At 43.0% G+C, this 22,680-nt stretch overlaps 1 protein-coding gene across 3 annotated transcripts in view; it reads left to right on the plus strand.

Moving 5' to 3' along the window:
- Positions 1-22,680, plus strand: part of LOC129165500 (zinc finger protein 883-like) — a 149,659-nt gene that overhangs the window by 100,559 nt on the left and 26,420 nt on the right. Inside the window, exon 1 of one of the 3 annotated variants that reach the window (XM_070548033.1) lies at positions 17,609-17,742. The exons of the other annotated variants lie outside the window; for them this stretch is intronic. The gene's annotated coding sequence lies outside the window, so the exon portion shown is untranslated. Of the gene's footprint in view, positions 1-17,608; positions 17,743-22,680 lie in introns of those variants that run through there. 3 annotated transcript variants of the gene reach the window in all.

The raw sequence follows: 22,680 nt of genomic DNA on the forward strand, positions 1-22,680 counted from the left end.
ACAGGATTGTGTTGGGTGCCTTTGTTTGATGACACATAGGAAGTTTGGTGCAGTTAGGACCTCGTCTGTAGGAGTTATTACTGTTTTAAAGGTATGTAGGGGGCGCTGTGGTGATATCATACAACATTCACCAACCGTTTGTGCCTCGTTGGCTAAAGGGCATGATTGTTCATTGCCATGTTCAGTCTCGGACAGATCGGAGGCTGTTTGTGGAAGTTGCAGTCAAACGTACGGTCACGGCGTCACGCTAGAATTCGCCATGGCATCAAAGCCCCTCCCTATCTGAAAAGCTATCAGATCTGAATGGTCATTACAGCATCATGAAGACATTGCATGACCTTAGTGTCATGTTGACTAAATTAGAGGTGACAAATATGGGAATTTCAGCATAAAACAATAGACTTCCTGTATTCAGGGGCGGGGCTTAGGTGATGTCAGCTTTCCACATTGTCATTGTCTTGAGATGTGGTCAGTGATCACACAGACAAAGTTGATATAGATCTGATCATGCACATGGGAGTTATTAAGTCAAGTAATGTAATGGCAAAAGGTCAAACTTTGAGGCTTAGCCACGCCCACACCTTTATACTTATTTAAAATCCGACGGTTGAATTTTTTCCTCTATGTCTTAAGAGTATATAGCAGAAGTTTGAAGGCGATTGGTGAAAAGGGCGACGGAGCATCACTCTCCAAACAACGTGTGCGAAAACCACTAAATCGAGTACTCGGACCAAAATGGCCGACTTCCTGTGCGACTTTGCACTTGGCTCCAAGAGACTTTTTTGTAGATCCTGAGACACCACCTTAGTGTACCAAATTTCGTAATCCTCAGTCAAAGCACGGCTTGGGGCTGAAAGTTTTAGTGGTCCTAGGGGGCGCTATATAAAAAAATAGGCCACGCCCACAAACGTCAGCTGTCTATTTCTATCGGGGGTCCAACTACGATCACTCACAACAAATTTCGAGGTGATATAACGATAAATGGAGAAATGAGAGGCAAACGTATTTCCATGGCGTGATGGCGAATTTCACCATGCTACCAAAGCCCCGCCTTTTTTCAAAACCTGCCAGTACTGGAGACCAAGTGACCTCAACTAGTCTGCTGCTATTTGCCAGAGATTCCTGGTGATTGAGTAAAAGGAGTCCAATAGGGAGCTGTGAAAAAAAGAGTGGCGTGGCGACAGTTCAAAGTTTGAGGCTTAGCCACGCCCACACCTTTACACTTATTTAAAATCCGACGGTTGAATTTTTTCCTCTATGTCTTAAGAGCTTATAGCAGAAGCTTTAAGGCGATTGGTGAAAAGGGCGACGGAGCATCACTCTCCAAACAACGTGTGTGAAAACCACTAAATCGCGCACTTGGACCAAAATGGCCGACTTCCTGTGCGACTTTGCACTTGGCTCCAAGAGACTTTTTTGTAGGTCCTGAGACACCACATTAGTGTACCAAATTTTGTAATCCTCAGTCAAAGCATGGCTTGGGGCTGACAGTTTTAATTGTCCTAGGGGGCGCTGTTTCAGAAAATAGGCCACGCCCACCGGATGTTCTCATCAGATTTTTTGGGGGGCCGGACTAGGATCACTCACAAGAAGTTTCGTGGCGATATCTTTAGAATTGACCAAATGAGAAGCAAACGTAAGGCCACGGCGGTACGCCTGACTTCGCCGCGCCGCCGCAGCCCCGCCCTCTGCCGAAAACTCCCATAAAGTGACGCCAAGCAACCCCCACTTGTCTTGAGTTACCAGCTACAGTTTTGTGGTGATTAAGTGAAATGGGACACTTTGGGACCTTTCACAGTAAAACTTGACCTTTTTGGCCCTGAGGGGGTGGGGCTTGTGTGATGTCATAATCCGACCATTCAAATTACTTTGTGGGTGGATGATGAATGACCACAGAACGTTTGGTAACTATATTCCATTCAGTTATGAAGTTATAGCAATTTAAATTTTTTTGGCGAGTAGTCAAACTTTGAGGCCTGGCCCCGCCCCTTCAGCATATACGAAAACTCAGAATCCTCGTCTCATTTTGTTCGCCCATCCCTTCTGAGCAATTTTACACAATTTTTGAGATGCTCGTGCGAAAAATGATCGAGCAATCCAATCAGAAACAGACCCTAAAAACGGCAAAAATGGCTTAAAATCGCCATTTCAACCCAAAATGGCCGACTTCCTGTTTGATATTGACCATGTTTGCAGAGACTTTTCTGTGCGGACTGTTGAGTACTACAAGTGTACCAAATTTCATAACTGTACGATAAACTAAGCTTTATGGAGAGGGGTATTTTTTACCTTGTAGGGGGCGCTGTTCAGCCATTTTCTTTGCGATTTTTTTGGGACCTTTAAAATATCAAATTTTTCACCAGGCTTGACAAGTGTGCAAAATATTGTGAGTTTTGGGGTATGTTAAGGTCCCCAAAAAGCCGTTCAAAGGGGCACGAGAATAATAAAAAAGAAAGAATAAACAGAGCAAAAACAAGAGGCCTTCGCAGCGCTTTCGCTGCTCGGGCCTAATAATAATCGGAGCAAAAACAAGAGGCCTTCGCAGCGCTTTCACTGCTCGGGCCTAATAATAAACTGAGCAAAAACAAGAGGCCTTCGCAGCGCTTTCGCTGCTCGGGCCTAATTAAAGCTGCAAGCAGCGTCGTTCGGCCCTCGCAGCTCCGCTCCGCTCCGGCCTGGCTGGCAGCCCGGGGCACCAGGGCACGTCCGCGGAACAGAAACGTCGACCACCCCGACACCAGAAACCGCAAGCGATCACCTCGTCCGCATCTCACCCTGACTCAGCATCCCCTCTGAGCACACCATTATATTACACGTCTCACAACTAGGGCATACTCTACCTTTACGACTCTGGTGGTGTGATGACACAGACCAACTGTAATGCTTTTCTGACCACGCTGTTTGAAGTTATTGTAGGTTAAACTTATCTTGGTGCACTGGAAAGCTTTCAGATCTTGACAAATATGGGCATTTCACCATAAAACAATAGACTTCCTGTAGTAGGGGGCGGGACTTAGGGGATGTCAGCTGTCCACATTGTCATTGTCTTTAGATGTGGTCAGTGATCACACAGACAAAGTTTGATATAGATCTGATCATGCACATGGGAGTTATTGTCAAGAAATGTAATGGCGAAAGGTCAAAGTTTGAGGCTTAGCCACGCCCACACCTTTCAACTTTTGAAAAATCCGACGGTTGAATTTTTTTCCCTATGTCTTAAGAGGATATAGCAGAAGTTTGAAGGCAATTGGTGAAAAGGACGATGGGGCATAATACTCCAAACAATGCCTTCAAAAACCACTAAATCGAGTACTTGGACCAAAACGGCCGACTTCCTGTACGACTTTGCACTTGGCTCCAAGAGACTTTTTTGTAGGTCCTGAGACACCACATTAGTGTATCAAATTTCGTAATCCTCAGTCAAAGCATGGCTTGGGGCTATTAGTTTAAATGGTTCTAGGGGGCGCTATTTAAGGAAATAGGCCACGCCCACAAACTTCAGCTGTCTATTTCTCTTGGGGGTCAGACTAGGATCACTCATCAGAAGTTTCGTAGCGATATCACGATAACTGAAGAAATGAGAGGCAAACGTATTTCCATGGCTTGATGGCGATTTTCGGCATGCTCCCAAAGCCCCGCCTTTTTTCGAAACCTGCCAGTACTGGATACCAAGTGACCTCAACTTGTCAACTGCTTTTTGCCAGAGATTCCTATTGATTGGGTAAAAGGAGTCCAATAGGGAGATGTGAAAAAAAGAGTGGCGTGGTGAAAGGTCAAAGTTTGAGGCTTAGCCACGCCCACATTTTTCAACTTTTGAAAAATCCGACGGTTGAATTTTTTCCCCCATGTCTTAAGATTATATAGCAGAAGCTTGAAGGCGATTGGTGAAAAGGGTGACGGAGCATCACTCTCCAAACAACGTGTGCGAAAACCACTAAATCGCGTACTTGGACCAAAATGGCCGACTTCGTGTGCGACTTTGTGCTTGGGTCCAAGAGACTTTTTTGTAGGTCCTGCGACACCACATTAGTGTACCAAATTTCGTAATCCTCAGTCAAAGCATGGCTTGGGGCTATCAGTTTAAATGGTCCTAGGGGGTGCTATTTAAGAGAATAGGCCACGCCCACAAACTTCAGCTGTCTATTTTTCTTGGGGGTCAGACTAGGATCACTCACCAGAAGTTTCGTAGTGATATCACGATAACTGAAGAAATGAGAGGCAAACGTATTTCCATGGCGTGATGGCGATTTTCGCCATGCTCCCAAAGCCCCGCCTTTTTTCGAAACCTGCCAGTACTGGATACCAAGTGACCTCAACTTGTCAACTGCTTTTTGCCAGAGATTCCTATTGATTGGGTAAAAGGAGTCCAATAGGGAGATGTGAAAAAAAGAGTGGCATGGTGAAAGGTCAAAGTTTGAGGCTTAGCCACGCCCACATCTTTCAACTTTTGAAAAATCCGACGGTTGAATTTTTTCCCCCATGTCTTAAGATTATATAGCAGAAGCTTGAAGTCGATTGGTGAAAAGGGTGACGGAGCATCACTCTCCAAACAACGTGTGCGAAAACCACTAAATCGCGTACTTGGACCAAAATGGCCGACTTCCTGTGCGACTTTGTGCTTGGGTCCAAGAGACTTTTTTGTAGGTCCTGCGACACCACATTAGTGTACCAAATTTCGTAATCCTCAGTCAAAGCATGGCTTGGGACTATCAGTTTAAATGGTCCTAGTGGGCGCTATTTAAGAGTATAGGCCACGCCCACAAACTTCAGCTGTCTATTTTTCTTGGGGGTCAGACTAGGATCACTCACCAGAAGTTTCGTAGTGATATCACGATAACTGAAGAAATGAGAGGCAAACGTATTTCCATGGCGTGATGGCGATTTTCGCCATGCTCCCAAAGCCCCGCCTTTTTTCAAAACCTTACAGTACTGGAGACCAAGTAACCTCAAGTTGTCTACTGCTGTTTGCCACAGAATCCTGGTGATTGGGTAAAAGGAGTCCAGTAGGGAGCTGTGAAAAAAAGAGTGGCGTGGCAACAGGTCAAAGTTTGAGGCTTAGCCACGCCCACACCTTTCAACTTTTGAAAAATCCGACGGTTGAATTTTCCCCCCTTTGTCTTAAGAGTATATAGCAGAAGTTTGAAGGAGATTGGTGAAAAGGGCGACGGAGCATCACTCTCCAAACAATGTGTGCGAAAACCACTAAATCGCGTACTTGAACCAAAATGGCCAACTTCCTGTGCGACTTTGCACTTGGCTCCAAGAGACTTTTTTGTAGGTCCTGAGACAACACATTAGTGTACCAAATTTCGTAATCCTCAGTCAAAGCATGGCTTGGGGCTGACAGTTTTAATGGTCCTAGAGGGCGCTATTTCAGAAAATAGGCCACGCCCACCGGATGTTGACATAAGATTTTTTGAGGGGCCAGACTAGGATCACTCACAAGAAGCTTCGTGACGATATCTTTAGAAATGACGAAATGGGAGGCAAACGTAAGGCCACGGCAGTACGCCTGACTTCGCCGCGCCGCCACAGCCCCGCCCTCTGCCGAAAACTCCCATAAAAGGACGCCAAGCAACCCCCACTTGTCTTGAGTTAACAGCTACAAATTCGTGGTGATTAAGTGAAATGGGGCAATTTGGGACCTTTCACAGTAAAACTTGACCTTTTTTGTCCTGAGGGGGCGGGGCTTGTGTGATGTCATCATCCGACCATTCATTTTACTTTGTGGGTGGATGTAGAATGACCACAGAAAGTTTGGTAACTCTATTCCATTCAGTTATGAAGTTATAGCAATTTAAATTTTTTTGGCGAGTAGTCAAACTTCGAGGCCTGGCCCCGCCCCTTCACCATATATGAAAAGTCAGAATCCTTGTCTCATTTTGTTCACCCATCCCTTCTGAACAATTTTACACAGTTTTTGAGATGATCGTGCGAAAAATGATCGAGCAATCCAATCAGAAACGGACCCTAAAAACGGCAAAAACGGCAAATAATCGCCATTTCAACCCAAAATGGCCGACTTCCTGTTTGATATTGACCATGCTTGCAAGAGACTTTTCTGTGCGGACTGTTGAGTACTACAAGTGTACCAAATTTCATAACTGTACGATAAACTAAGCTTTATGGAGAGGGTTTTTTTTCACTTTGTACGGGGCGCTGTTCAGCCATTTTCTTTGAGATTTTTTTGGGACCTTTAAAATATCAACATTTTCACTAGGCCTGACAAGTTTGCAAAATATTGTGAGTTTTGGGGTATGTTAAGGTCCCCAAAAAGCCGTTCAAAGCGGGCTAAGAATAATAAAAAAAGAATAATAAACAGAGCAAAAACAAGAGGCCTTCGCAGCGCTTTCGCTGCTCGGGCCTAATAAAGTGTTGAAAAGTAAAATGTAGGCAGATTTACCTCCACTACACGTTTTTACCTGTATAAAACAATAAGTTACACACATGTAATATTTATAAATTTGATACTATTCAGGTCACCTTCAACACGCAGTCACACACCCAGGGCCGTTTCAAGACATTTTGGGGGCCAAGGCCAAATGCCCCCACCCCCCACCCCCCACCCCCCCATAACTGGGCTCCCCAGAAGCCTCTGTGTAATTCATACCCTCTTCAGTAGTGTTAGTTATACAGTGTTTATAAAAGCCCCTCAGACATTACTGACATGTTCTAATATTATCAGATGAAAAACTAAATTATCAGACATGCCGTCTCATCTGCTTCTTTTCTAAACTTGCAGAAAGTAACAAAACCATTTGAAAGCCACTATTTGTGGATTCTCTGAAAGTTTCCATGGAGTGTGTGACAACTTATTTTTTCAGTCATTTTTGGAAATAGTGATCAATTTTGATTAATTCACAGCCTATGTTTAATTACATTTAAAAATTAGTTGTTTGACATCCCCAGTTATAATAAATGTCTACAGATGAGATCAAACAAAACAGATGAGAATTGCCCTTAAGCTGTTTAACTTGGACCAAGCATTTTAGGTCACAGATAGATGTAGCTTAGGGTCTCTGTCTATACACCTTATAAGACAATTTAGGTGATGGCATGTTGTTTTTCTGCTATTGAACTGTTTTCTAATAATGTTGTGTTAAATAAAGTGAAGGAAGGAGAGAAATAACGTTTCCCTAGCAGTTTTTAAAAATTTCCCCATGTAATCCGATTAATCGATTAATCGTGTCAAGACCCCATCCGATTCATCGATTATCCAAATAATCGTTTGTTGCAGCCCTAGTCTTGACTCCTCTCTCCATAGCAGCTTCAGACCCATCTTCCGTTCATCTCCAAGATCTTGGAAAAGGTTGTGGCTAAACAACTCACAGCTGCTCTTGATGAACATAACATCTATGATAGCTTCCAGTCAGGTTTTCGTAGAGCTCATTCTACTGAAACAGCTCTTCTTAGGGTCTCTAATGACCTTCTGACTCACAGTGATGCAGGAGACTGTTCTGTTCTGGTCCTGCTGGACCTGACTGCAGCCGTTGACACTGTTGACATCACCTCCTACTGGAGAGGCTGAGAGACTGGGTAGGCTTATCAGGATCTGCTCTGGAGTGGTTCTCCTCTTATCTTTCTGAGCATTCCTTTTCTGTGGCCGTCTCCAAGTTTAGGCCCTCCACCACCTCCCTTACCCATGGTGTCCCACAAGGTTCTGTGCTGGGGCCTCTGCTCTTCCTCCTCTATCTGCTTCCTCTTCAGCACATCCTGAGCTCCTTCAAAGGAATCTCCTACCATCTTTATGCAGATGACATCCAACTGTACATCTCCTTTAAGCCCCATGAGATATCTAAGCTGCAGCTGTTACACACCTGCTTAGACTCTATTAAAACCTGGATGGCTGGGAGCTTTCTACAGCTGAATGAAGATAAGACTGAGATCCTCATCTGTGCCCCAGACAAGCTGGTTCCCAAAGTCAGAGACTCTTGGTCAGCTTGCTTCCCGCACCAAACCTTCTGTCAGGAATCTTGGTGTGACCTTTGACCCAGCTCTCACCCTGGATTCTCATGTCAGTTTTCTTGTTCGCTCTTCCTTCTTCCATCTCAGGAACATTGCTAAGCTGCAGTGGTGGTTCTACATGGAATTACTCCCTGGGCGAGACATCCCTTGAGGTGCCCCCCCCCCCCCCCCCCCCCACACACACACACTTCGCATGCACACTTATGCACACAGTAACACAACTGTATTCATTTCTAAAAAAAAAAGGCATGTTTTATTAGAACGAATACTGAACATTCATTTTTCTAAATTACACATATTTACATTAATTACCATTAAGTTATCAAAATTTAAAACTATATACATTATGTACGCAAATGTATCAACAATATATAGAATCAAATATACAAAAAAATATATAAAGAATAATATATGAACAGAATATATAAAAAATATTCTAAATAACAAAAATCCTTCATCACACATAAAAAACCTAAACTAATCAGTATAGCATTGCACTTAGAAAGCACAAACTAAAACCTAACCTTCCTTGCCTTCCTTGATGCAAAGTCATCTATAATGTCATCATATGAAATGTGCTCCCCTACTGAGTGATTGATACTGATGATGGTCAGGTTAATGAGTCGCTCCTGAGACATGGTTGACCTCAGGTATGACTTGATCAACTTCAGTTTTGAAAAGCTCCTCTCTGCTTGAGCCACAGTGACTGGTAGAGTAAGAGCAATCCTGAGAGCAGTCCAAAAGTTGGGGTAGATCTCTGCTAAATCTTTATCATGGATGAAAGTGATAAGCTTGATGAGGCGCATGGTTGTTGATGGCAGGTTAGGGAAGTTTTTGATTTCTTGCATAAGCTCTCTACCATCCAAATCAGAGTTCACATCAAAGTGCGGTGTGGTGCTTAGTTCCTCACATTGCTCTGTCAGCTCCTTATCTGAAAGGCTTGGAAAATTGGTCAAAACCCCAAATTTGTTTTGTACAATTTCCAGTGTGGAAAACCTCTCCTTGATGGCTGACGTGGCTGCATCAGCAACAACATTAAAGAATCCAACCTCCAACTTTTTAAGGGCATCACTGAAAGGCTCATCATGTGATTCATATGAACAGTGGCACTTTGTGGACCTCAACCTTTTTTGTTTCAAAACAGCCTCCACATTCATTTCTTCACACGTCTTTGGCTGCCATCTGTGCTGTCACAAAGCCACTTGCCCTGTAGCTGTGGAGACCTTGCTCAGTTTTCTTCAAAAGACTCACAGCTAGGTCCACATGCATATTTGGAGACTGCATGAGTTTGATGACATGCTGTATTGCAGATAGAATGTCATACCAAACAACCGTGCAGATGCTGAAGCGGTACGATCCCACCTCCTCAGACAAAGACTGTCTTTCACCTCAATTAAAGCCTCTCTCACTGCAGCTCCCTGGTACCTCATGGGCTCCACACTTTTGACCTTGCTCTCCCACCTTGTTTCTGACCACATCTTTAGAGTGATGCTCACATGGTTCTTCAGGATGGCCCATCTTTGGGCGAAGGCTGAAAATAAAGTGTAGAGCTTTTGCAGAACACCAAAGTGGCTCATTGCATCAACAGATCCCTTAGCATCATCACACACAACTAAATTCAATGTATGTGCTCCACATGGTACGAACAGAGCTCGGGGATTCTTTTCTAAGAGCCTGGCTTGAACTCCCTTATTTTTGCCTTTCATGTTTGCCCCATTGTCGTATGACTGACCTCTGCAGTCTTCAAAAGGAATTCCCAACTCCTCGAGTCTTCTCAAGATCATGGATGCCAAGTGCTGGCCTGTGGACTCCTCTGCCTCCAAAAACCCCATAAAGTGTTCCTTGATCTGGGGCTTCTCCATCAGTGACACCACTCTAATGACCACTGACAACTGTTCTGTGTGGCTTATATCCAGGGTGCAGTCCAGAATTACTGAAAAAAAACTTTGCTTCCTTGATGTCATTCATTATAGTAGATATGATTTTGCTGCTCAACATATCAATAAGTTCATTTTGCACATGATGACCTAGGTAGCTGTTGTGACTTGCTGTTCCTCTTTTGGCACGGTTATGGTGATCTTTCATTAAGGGATCAAATCTGGCCATCAGTTCAACCTCTTTGAGAAAATTCCCATTTGATGGTGTGAAAAGTGTGTCTGTATGTCCCCTTAGAGCCAAATTTCAAACTGCCAGTGACTGCACAATAGCAGTGAGACATGTCAATACTGCTCTCCATCTCACCTGCTCATCCTCCAGAAGTGCCATTTCCTGCTTATCAATAGTTTTCCCACTTCTTATCCTCACTGCCAGTTAGGGCTGCTCAATTAATCGAATTTTAATCACGATTACGATCTGAGTTTTGAACGATTATAAAAACAAAACAAGCCGATTATTTGCTCCTCCCACTTGCACTGCCCCAAGTTACAAATGAAGCGCTCCTCCCACAGTGTTGCCAACTTGGCGACTTTGACGCTATTTCTAACAGCTTTTCAGACCCCCTTCTTGACTTTTTAAATCTTAAAAGTGCCTAGCGAACACCTCAGAAACATCTCTGGTAACCCTTAGCTACTTTCTGGATAACTGTCGTCGACATTTCCTGCAGGTTAGCTAAAAGTGTCAGTCGCTAAAGAAATGGCTCTCGGAGCCGGCTCCTTGTTGGAGTAACCAGAGTGAGTGACACACACACCGCACCTACGGACTCCTGAGCCGCTAAAAACGGCTAAATGTGCGGCGCGCTAAACACACGTGCAGCTTGCCCCGATTGCTGAGACCGGGTTGGGGGGTGGGGGGTGCAGCTGTGGTTGGGACAATTATTACATTAACTGATGGACTTGTAAATACATAGTTTATAAATAAGGTAGAAATAAGTTCCTCACGCTGATAAATAATAACTAATCTCTCTGAGGACACGGTGCTAGTGTACTCTCCTACAGCACCTTGACACGACTCAATAAATGTTATGTAACATTTTGTGAATTTATTTGCATTTATTTGTTATAAATGCCACTGTATAATTCTTGCTGTCAGTATTTGCAAGATATTGGTATTTGGGTCTGTACTGGTTAGACTTAAATGAGTTAAACCAAGGTCTATAGCCCTTGGGTCATAGACTATGAGCTATAAGTATATTGGTCTTTTTATACTGGGAATCAGGATTTATTTTAGTGATCATCTTGTTTCTTATTTGTTTTTGTCCTGATTGTGCCCTGAGCAATTTTATGACTGAATTAAAACAAATAAAATCAACATAAATTGAAAAATCGTCCTAAATAATCGAGATCTCAATTTCAGTCACCATAATCATGGTTATTATTTTTGCCATAATCGAGCAGCCCTACTGCCAGTTCTTTCCACTCTTTCATGGAATGGAGGTGTTCTGTAGTGTTTTCATGTGATGTGAGGTAAGTGCTCGCATGTTTCCAATTTGCCATTCCAGAACCTGTTAAATTAATGTTCCTATTGGAAAACAACTTGGTGGCACAGGAGTTAAGTGCTCGCCCCGTAATCGGAAGGTTGCTGGTTCGAGCCCCGCTCAGTCTGTCGCTGTCGTTGTGTCCTTGGGCAAGACACTTAACCCACGTTGCCTGCTGGTGGTGGTCGGAGGGACCGGTGGCACCAGTGCTCGGCAGCCTCGCCTCTGTCAGTGCGCCCCAGGGCAGCTGTGGCTACATCGTAGCTCATCCCCACCAGTGTATGAATGTGTGTGTGAATGGGTGAATGACTGATTGTGTTGTAAAGCGCCTTGGGGGGTTCCAGGACTCTAGAAGGCGCTATATCAAATACAGGCCATTTACCATTTACAACTTGCAGCAGAAGCAAAAGAGGCTGTTGCTCACAGTGGAATACATCAGCCAGGTTCTTGCTATCTTTTCACCACTTACTAATGTCTTCCTGAAATATTGGTGATGGCAACTTCTCCCATCACTCTCATTCCTTGGAAAAACAAAGTCAGGTGACACCTTACTTGGTCCTCTTCGTACCAGCTCAGTCCGAATCCTGTCAGTCAGAGGTGAGGGCCAGTTAGCAGGGTCACTTGACAAAGGCTCCTCCTCAGCAGTAGGGCTCAGTGGGGGTTCATCTCCAGGCATTTCTATCAACATATTGGCACATTACCCAAAGCACATATCAATGCAACATTACGCACAGACCTACTCAAATTATCAGAAATATTTAAATGACATAAAAGTGCAGTTGCCCAGTACACTCACACACACACCCGAAGGCTCGTGCTGGGTAGAAAAAGAAGCAGCAAGGTCTTTATCCTCACTATCACATATTTTTGCTGATAACTCTGGAGACATAGTAGCTGAGGATGTAGATTGAAGCTCATCCTCAAGGGTCAAGGCTGTGGCTGATGTGGACGATGGCAGGTCTTGTCCAGCAGGGGAGGTGGGTGGCTCATCCTGACCAGTGGCAGATGATCCAAAATATTTTAGAATTGCCCCTGAAATTGCTATTTAAACTGACATAAAAAAACACTGTAGACTACCAGAAATGCCACATTTTATTACTGAACAAACCATGTGAAAAATAATCAGTGTAACAAATGCAATGAAGGAGCCACACTTCTGACTAATCTGTCCAAACAAGACTGTGGTCTGCTGCTAAAGATGTGAAAGAAAACAACTAAATGATAAGGCTGCAATGTCAGACTCTTCTTATAAAAGCCTAAACAATATGTATTAAAGCAATGGGTGTTGTCTAGTTTCCTCTTTCCCATCTGATATTTATAGTTAATTAATATTTTATAGAACATAATTCACCTATATTTCAGTAACATTTTAGGTGGTGTTAATATCACTCATCATCCTAGTCCAAATCCATCCATCCATCCATTGTCTGAACCCGCTTGTCCACATAGGGTCGCGGGGGGACTGGTGCCTATCTCCAGTGGTCAATGGGATATCAGGCGGGGTACACCCTAGACAAAGTGCCAGTCCATCGCAGCCCAGTCAAAATAACATATCTAAATATATCCACAGTTACACTATGATCAGTAGACCAGTAATGCGTTTAATTAACAAGTTCAGTAGTACTGGAAATGCTAATAGTGAGGACTGGGACTTTTTTTCTGCTTGTAGAGTTTATTAATTATTATGTGAACATGAATCATGATCATTGTGTTTTTGTTGTTGTTCAGGAGGCAGGCCGCAGGCTGCAGTGCACATTTAACAAATCCTCGCGCTTGAATCATTAAAAAGGGATTCAAGGAATTTATTCGAACCCTTTATTCATTCAAATTTTCAGCCAATTTGCTCCGTTAGCAATTAGGTGACCGAATTTAACCATTAAAATATCCATTTAACTGGTTAAAAAAAATTTAAAATGTGCATCCTAGCATGAGAACGTACTACTTTTCTCTTTAGCCCATTTCTCCTCTTCTTCTTTTCTTCTTTTCCTGAATTGGGCACCTGATGGTTTGGGCCTTTTTCTGTCCATCTCGTTTGGCACTTGACTCAATAAACCGGTTTCCAATCGTCAACGACAACAACCAGGAGTCAAGACTAAACCAATTGACCTTGGTGGGTGACCACAAAATCGTTTTGTTTTTCCTCTTTTTTTTTTTGTCCATTTCACACAATTCAGAAAAACGTGAAGGAATTGTTAGCCTCTATTTAAAATATTATGAATTAAATGTGCGTTATATGGATGAACATCAAAGTGTGATTGACTTCAGCTATCTCACACAGTTGATTCAGACCCCCCCACCCCCCGTCTGTTTCATTTGGGAGAGACCCAGAGGTGAGTACCGCCTCGCGCCACTCCCTATTCTCTGCTTAACACAAGGCACTCGTCGATGCATTTGCCTGGACTCTCATTCAGCAGGAGCGCCTGCAGCTGCAGGGGGCGCCAACGTGCTGGTTCCAATCCAGACACTGTGATATGACAGAGTAGAAAACCTCGGTGTGGCGCAGATTTCTTTCTTTTTTATTTTTTTACTCAGTGCTTGTGCACTCCTTTTGTGTCATGAAAAAATGTCACCCCGGGCAACTGCCCTGTCTGCCCGTGCCTAAAACCGCTACTACTAAGCTGAGTCCCATTCTGTCCCGCTCTGAACTTGAGACAGTTCTCCACACCTTCATCTCCTCACGCTTAGACTACTGTAACTCTCTTTACACGTGTCTGAGCAGAACCTCCCTGAACCGTCTATAGGTGGTTCAGAATGCCTGTGCTCGGCTTCTGACCAAGTCCTCCAAACACACCCACATCACCCCGCTTCTCCTCCAGCTTCACTGGCTGCCAGTCAGCCTCAGGGTTCATTTCAAGATCCTGGTTCTGGTCTCTAGGGCCTTACATGGACAAGCCCCATCTTACATTGGTGATCTTCTTAGTCCCTACACCCCCAGCAGGTCCCTGAGGTCCAGTGATCAAAGCCTACTGGTTGTGCAGCGCCCCAGGCTAAAGACCAAGGTGACAGATCATTTGCTGCTGTGGCCCCCAGACTCTGGAACTCTCTCTCCCTGAGCCTGAGATAAGTGGACTCAGTGGTCTCCTTTAAAAAGCAGCTGCAGACTCACTTGTTCAAGCTGGCTTTTGTATGACCTTCTTCACCACTCCCTCTTTATTCTGCTCTCCCCACCCATTCCACCTTCCCCAGGATCCACTGATTTCCCTCTTTCCTGTTCACTCTCTCTCTCTCTCTTAACATTTTTTAATCACAATTGCCTATTTTTGCTCATTTAATATATTTTTAAACATTTTCTAAATGCTTTTTTATATTTTTACATTTTTTGTTTTTGTGACGCGCCTCGTGATTTTAATCTTGAGAGGAGCTATAGAAATGATATTTTCTTCTTCTTCTACTATTTTCTACCGTAGATGAAATTTGAAATCCTTCGTGTGCAGGTGGACTTAAAGTCTCCTCGATTACTGCTGAGAGGTTTCTGACATAATTTATAGGCAAAACTGAAACTATTCAAGCTCAAATTTCCCAGCAATTTAGTTTTATTGATGAAGAAATCTGTTTTGATTCAACTACTTTGAATTCTTTTGACTCTGTATCCCCAGATATGTTGGATGAAATTGTTGGAAGGATGAAACCATCCAGCTCTGCACTCGACATCATTCTATCCTCTATTGTTAAAAATGTTTGGCCAGCTATTTCAAATATGGTTCATAATGTAATCAACTCTAGTCTGCAGTGTGGGCAAGTTCCAAAGAGTCTGAAAAGATCTGTAATCAAACCCTTTCTTCAGAAACCCGGTCTTGATGTCTCGGTATTATCCAATCATCGACCTATTTCTACGCTGCTATTTCTTTCTAAGGTTCTTGAGAAAGTCGTTTTTAAGCTATTGTCAGACCATTTAGATAATAACAAATTTAAGAAGTTTTTCAGTCAGCTTTTAGAGCAAAGCATAGTACTGAAACTGCGCTTGTGAGAGTGTTCAATGATATTTACCAATATACTGATGTGGGTGACAGTCTTTTTATTACTCTTAAGCCTGGTTTATGCTTCTCCGTCTGCGTCAGTGCGGAGACACGCAACGTCCTTGCGTAGGGCTCCGGCAGGCCCGCAAGTACGTACGGAGTCGAGCCCACTTTTTTAAACATCCGTCGAACGAGACGGATTACGCAAGCTTGTGATTGGTCAGGACGCCGCTGTTGTTTACAGCGCCGCCATTGCAAAGAGAGCCGAGGATAACTAGCGGCAGACACGGAGAAGCTTGAAGAATACCTCGCGAAAAAAACTCTAAAAATATGAACGTTTAATTCTCCCGTGACTGGAGGAGTGAAAAGATGCGCAGCAAGCGTTTTATTTGTGGATGGAAATGACAGGAAACGTGGGTTTAGAGGTGGGGAGCGCATGAAGCGGTGGGAGAATGAGAGACAAATACGTCCGTGTTAAAAGTCTCTTATATACACAAAAAACACAATATAAACACACGATCGTGGACCAATACATGACAGGATACCACAGAACAGCGCTACGCCCTCTGTGGTCCTGTCAGGCAATTGCTTTGCAACACTCTCCAGGAGACGGAGAAGTAAAAGCGCAAAACGCTTCCGTCAATCCGTGCGTGTCTGTCCCTTGCGGAGCTGACGGAGAAGCATAAACCAGGCTTTAGAGCTGACCGCTGCTTTTGATACTCTTGATCATGTTATACTTCTCAATCGACTGGAGAATTTTTTTGGTCTCTGGTTCAGCACTCTTCTGGATGAGTTTCTACCTGGCTGACAGGTATGTGACTTAAGATTGGTAGCTTCTGCTCAAGTGATGCTCCCCTGAAATATGGGGTCCCACAGGACTCTGTACTTGGTCCTCTGCTTTTCAATTTATATTTGCTCCCTCTTGGGGCCATCTTTAGGAAATATGAGCTTGACTTTCATCTTTATGCTGATGACTGTCAGGTCTATGCTCCTGTTAATGCTAAGGATTTAGCTCTGAGTTGTCTTCGTGAGGTTAATAATTGTGGATGGGTTGTAATTTTTCTCCAGATTAATGAGACTAAGACGGAGTTGATTATGTTTGCACCAAGTGGTGCTCCTGTAGTTACTCAGTCTCAAACGATGCAAAGGATGTTGTGTCTAATTTGGGTGTTAAGAATGATTCTCAGCTTAAATTTGATGTTCAAGTCAATAATGTGGTTCAAGTATGCTTTTTTCACCTAAAGAATCTTTATGTCTTTTTGATGAGGAATCGTTTTGAGAAGCGTATTCATGCATTTAATGTATTTTTGTTTAGACTACTGCAATAGTCTTTACTTGGGTGTTGATCGTGGATGTATTGCTAGGCTGCAGCTAGTTCAAAATGCTGCAGCTCATCTTTAGACTGGCACTGGTCGATTTGATCATATCACTCCAGTTGTTGCCTCTCTGCATTGGATCCCAGTTCAGTTCTGTGTTGAATTTAAGATTTTGGTTCTGGCCTACAAATGTTTAAATGGCCGTGCTCCTAGCTCTTTATCTGGAATTCTAGTGTCATGTATCCCATCTTGTGGATTTAGGTCAACTGACCTAGTGAGCAGAACTAACTGTCATCACAAGCTGCTGATCTAGCAGCATGATGCTCATTATTTTATGGGTTACAGACGAGTGTTGATGCTCTGTGTTTTTATTTCTGCAGCGAGCCTTACCTCTTATCTCACCTCTTTCCACCCAGTTTCTTCTTAAAACACATATTACATTTACTGTTTTGACGCATTTTAACGAGCTTCCTCCATGCCGTGATTTCATTGTAGGATACGAACTTTACAGCACTCTCACGGATTTGTTTACATTTTTGCTGCTGCGCGCCTACAGTGTTAGGGAAAGGAAGGGAGGGGCCAACGCAATGCTGCTGTCAGGGTATCTCTAGGCTCCACAGTAGCAGCGACGAACGGCTGGTTTGAGCGGCTCTGAGAGGCGTTAATCAGAATTTGCAGATAGTGTTTTTTCCTTCTACCAATGGCATAGTGATGTCTGGACTTAAAAGCAACTCATTAGATTCATAGTTATTTGTTAAAGTAATGCATTACCATAAATAGTAATGTGTTTACCAACATTGGTTATGTATTTTACTGATTGCAAAAACACCCCTAGGTCTTTTGTCTTGTCCTTTTACTGAATATTTTTCTTTTATATATTTCTGCTTGGTTCACTGCAGTTTCAAGGAAGAGAGAAGAGACGGATGAGAAACCTCTGCTCTTACATTTCCACAACCATCAAATGAAAGATGGAGGTGTCCCAACCAGCAGCTTGGCTGGGCAGATGACTGCAAAAGTTGGTGGAGGAGCAGAAACTAGCAAGAACCTAGATCTGGACCCTAATCAAAAGACATCAGATTCTTCAGAGATTGAAGTTAGTGGAGAAGATGAAGATGATGTGAATCTAGACTCTGAGTGTTCAGACTCTGGGCCTGAAACTGGAAACGGAGACCATGGCTGTAATGAGAACAAGTCTTCGGAGTTAGATATTAAGACAGTCGACAAATCATTTAGCTGCCCTGTGTGTGGTATACGGTTCCTCCACAAGTGGTCTGTTCAGGAACATGTGAGAGTGACAAGTCATTCAGCAGTAAAGTCATCAGAGTGTTCGGTTATCACAAAATGTGTGAAAGAGAAGCAACATGGAGGCTCATGTAGAAAAGTCCAGAAAAAAATGAAATCATTTAGTTGCGATGACTGTGGGAAAAGATTTAGCCGAACGTCCAATTTAACCCGTCATATGAGAGTCCACACTGGGCAGAAGCCTTTTGCCTGTGAGTTCTGTGGTCAAAGATTTAGCCGTAAACATAGTTTAAAAAGACACATGAGAGTCCACACAGGAGAGAAGCCTTTTGCCTGTGAGCTCTGTGAATACAGATGTACCAAAAAGTCACATTTAAACACACACATGAAAGTCCACACGGGAGAGAAGCCTTTTGCCTGTGAGCTCTGTGAATACAGATCTACCAAAAAGTCACATTTAAACACACACATGAAAGTCCACACAGGAGAGAAGCCTTTTGCTTGTGAGCTTTGTGGGCAAAGATTTAGCCTGAAAAATAATTTAAACACACACATGAGAGTCCACACAGGAGAGAAGCCTTTTGCCTGTGAGCTCTGTGGATACAGATTAACCAAAAAGTCACTTTTAAACGATCACATGAAAATCCACACTGGAGAGAAGCCTTTTTTATGTGAGCTCTGTGGATACAGATGTACCAAAAAGTCATATTTAAATGATCACAGGAAAGTCCACACAAGAGAGAAGCCTTTTGCATGTGAGCTCTGTGGACAAAGATTTAGCCACAGAAATAATTTAAACACACACGTGAAATTCCACACAGGAGATAAGCCTTTTGCCTGTGAGCTCTGTGAATTCAGATGTACCCAAAAGGCAAGGTTAAATGATCACATGAGAGTCCACACAGGAGAGAAGCCTTTTGCCTGTGAGCTGTGTCGACAAAGATTTAGCCGAAAGACAAATTTAAAGAGACATACGAGCATCCACAAAAGGCTTGAGGGATTTATTAACAATAGTACTTCCAAATGTACTATTTAGTTTTTTTTACAACCTTAATGTTAGTCTTGTACCTCTGCTCAACTATCGTTGATCGGCTCTTGAGCCACCTCTTCTTTTGATTTTCATTTTCAAATCTTCTTTGTTTTTCAAACTCAGACCTTAACCAAACATTTGAGATGTTCATTCATGAATTCTGAATACAAAAAAATATTACTTAAAGATTAAGAAAAAACTGTTATACCCTCCTGTATTTAAGAAACAGACTAGATAACAGGCACATGATGGTTGTAATACATAACCCACTGCAATTCAAAGCTGTTAGATACCGGTGGCGTCTGCTTTAAACAATTTATCTGTATATAAAATAATAGCATACAATTTTGTAATAACTGCAGCTTAAAAAGAATGTGTCTTTATTCATTTGGATCCCCTAAGAAGAAATCCCACCTCAAAGGCTGTGGAGAGACAGCTGGGTCTGTTGTCAAGAAGTCATAAATTACAAGGCGGCTCTGTGGAGACTCCTTTCTCCTACAATAGCATTTTGCTATTCTAAGCAGGCTTAGGAATGTGCCTGTACCAGAGTTGTTAGAGATGCTACTGTAGAGTTATAACAGATACCGGACAGACAGAACCACTTTTGGGCTGCATGGTTCTCCACCGGTGTACCGATGCTTGTATTAACCTGGACTAGATTGTAATAAACCGGTTATCTTTTTTAACTCAAACTAAGCCATGTTTGAGTCATAGCACTCCAAGAAACAGCTCAGCATGAAAATTAACCACATTCCCATTATTTCTGATGACACGACTAAGCACTGCTGGTGGACAATTAATCACAGACACTTAGCACTTTTGCATGCGTTCTGTATTCAGTGTGAACGAGGCTTCACGCCCTCTCTCAGTAGTGCAGCATCGTGCGGTTGTCCTGCTCTGATTTTTTTCCATGTAGTTGTGGTTTAGGCATTTTTTTGCCATTATCGCTGATAAAAGCTGTGGGTTTATTCATTTGTGAATTAATTAAGCATTACAGATCACAGTCCAATGTTTTTGTTTTGTTTTGATTTTTAAGTAAGGTTCAGCAAATGCTGTCGAATCACTGAATGCCATCATCTGGGAAGTGAAATATGAACTGTTTCCAAGTACCACTGTAATGTGCTTGCATACCACTAGGCAGAAGAAAAAATATTTGTATATAGCATCTCTCAAGATAAGCTCACAAGGCGCTTTATAAGAACGCTTGTCTGTTCTATGCGCCACTGAATCATGGTTAACCCCTGGAGATTCAGCTGCTATTGTTGAAAGGTTACCTCCTGGATGCTCCTTCATTAACATTCCAAGAGCACAGCGCCGGGGCGGAGGTCTATTGACTATATTCAAATCAGATCTTGTCTGCACACCGATTACCCATCAATCAACTCCATTGTCTTTTGAATTAAGTTTGTTTGAATTGGGACGTTCCCCTCCATTGTTATGTGCACTCATTTACCGTCCACCACCCTATAACAAGGATTTTCTTAATGAATTTGCAAACTTCCTGGCAGACGTCTCCTGCAGATATGGAAAAATACTCTTGCTGGGTGATTTTAATATTCATGTCTGCTGTCCTGACAAACCTTTGGTAAAGGATTTCTTAGATCTTATTGACTCATTTAGCATGTCCCAACGTGTTAATGGACCCACTCATGGTCATACACACACACTAGACCTGATTTTTTGTCATGGGCTGCAAATTAGTGATCTTGGCATTCTACCTGCAACTTTTTCTGATCACTCACCAGTTTTGTTTAATATGAACTTAGACTCTGCCTCTCGTGTTGAGTGTTTCCGTCCCAGCTTCTCTCGAACAATCGGACCCAATACTGCTGCACATTTTGCTGCTATTCTTGCTTTGAATTCAGCTCCATTTCAATCTACTGATGAATTTACTGTTGTTGAGGGATTACTTCATGCGCTTGATTCATCCTGTCTGGCTGCTTTGGATATTGTCGCTCCATTAAAATCAAGGCGAAATACATCCCGACCTGACCCATGGCTGAACGAGCAAACTCGTTCCATGAGACAACATGCCAGACGACTGGAACGTAAATGGATAAAAGACAGGCTTACTGTATCCTTTGAATCCATGAGAGAGGCGTGGTCTCAGTACCAAAGAGCAGTCAGAGGCGCAAGAAATCGATTTTTTGCAAGCATCGTAACGGCTAATTCTAATAATCAAGGTGTGTTATATAAAACTATGAATGCAGTGCTTTCACCAGTTACAAAACTATTTTCCTCTGCGTCTGCTGACTTGTGTAACCAAATCCTGCAGTTTTTCTTAAATAAGATTAGTGTAATCAGAGCTCAGATTCACCAAACCAACCATGTTCCTGATTCAGTCATTCCCCCTCATGTGCAACTTCAAAGCTTTCAGCCCATCTCTCTGCCCTATCTAGAAAAAACTGTTGCTGCCATGAAACCGTCTGGCTCCCCAGATGATGTTATCCCACCTCGTCTCCTGAAAGAGGTTTTTCCTTTCATTAGCCATAATGTGCTAGACATCTTAAATAGTAGCTTGACATTGGCTGAAGTTCCTTCTGCCTTTAAACACGCCGTTCTTCAGCCAATCTTGAAAAAACCTGGTCTCGACCCCACTGATTACTCTAATCTCCGACCAATTTCCAAATTACCGTTTTTATCTAAGGTCCTTGAGAAAATAGTGTATGAACAGATGCTGACACATCTAAATGACAATCAGGTAATGGACATTTTTCAGTCTGGTTTCAGAAAACAGCACAGCACTGAAACTGCTCATGTTCGGGTGTTTAATGACATTTTTCTCGCTTTAGATTCAGGTTTCCATGTGGTTCTGCTACTTTTGGATCTATCAGCAGCATTTGACACGATCGATCATAACATCTTGATCACCAGACTTCAGACTTGGGCTGGCATTTCTGGTTCAGCCCTAGATTGGTTCAGGTCATACTTTTATAACAGGTCCGCTAGAGTCATGTTGGATGGCTGTTCATCCGAGTCACAACCACTCCGTTGGGGTGTCCCACAAGGTTCAATACTCGGCCCGTTACTATTTAACCTCTATATACTGCCCTTAGGAGCCATTTTCAGAAGGCACGCTGTCTCATACCATCTTTACGCTGATGACTGTCAGATCTACTTTTCATTCAAGCCAACTCAATCAATGCAAGTTCTGTCTGATTGTATCGATAATGTTAAGCTTTGGCTTGCTGATAACTTCCTCCATCTGAATGACTCCAAAACAGAAGTAATCGTTTTTAATCCTCACAGCATCCCGGCTACTCATCAACCTGACCTCAACTATCTCTCACCTAATGTCTCCACTGTAATTTCCAACCTTGGAGTTAAAATAGACCAGGCTCTGAAGATGGATGCTCAGGTCAATAACACAGTTAAATCATGTTTTTACCACCTCAGGCGTATCTCTAAACTTAAGCACATCCTGAGTGTCCGTCTTCTCAAATCAGTAGTCCACACTTTCATCACTTCACGGCTGGATTACTCCAACTCCTGCTTATACGGCATCAGTAAAGCAGCTCAATCTAGACTTCAGCTAGTCCAGAATTCAGCAGCTAGGTTCCTGACTGGAGTTGACAGAAGACAGCACATTACACCAATTCTAAAATCTCTCCACTGGTTGCCCGTTCATCTCAGGATCAATTTCAAAATCATGCTGCTCACTTATAAATCCCTGAACAGTCAAGCTCCTCCATATCTGTGTCAACTCGTCCATTACTACAATCCGCCTCGTGCTCTCAGGTCTGAGGATAAGCTCCTCCT

This window comes from Nothobranchius furzeri, chromosome 2 (assembly GCF_043380555.1).
Source record: "Nothobranchius furzeri strain GRZ-AD chromosome 2, NfurGRZ-RIMD1, whole genome shotgun sequence".
Lineage (NCBI taxonomy): Eukaryota > Metazoa > Chordata > Actinopteri > Cyprinodontiformes > Nothobranchiidae > Nothobranchius > Nothobranchius furzeri.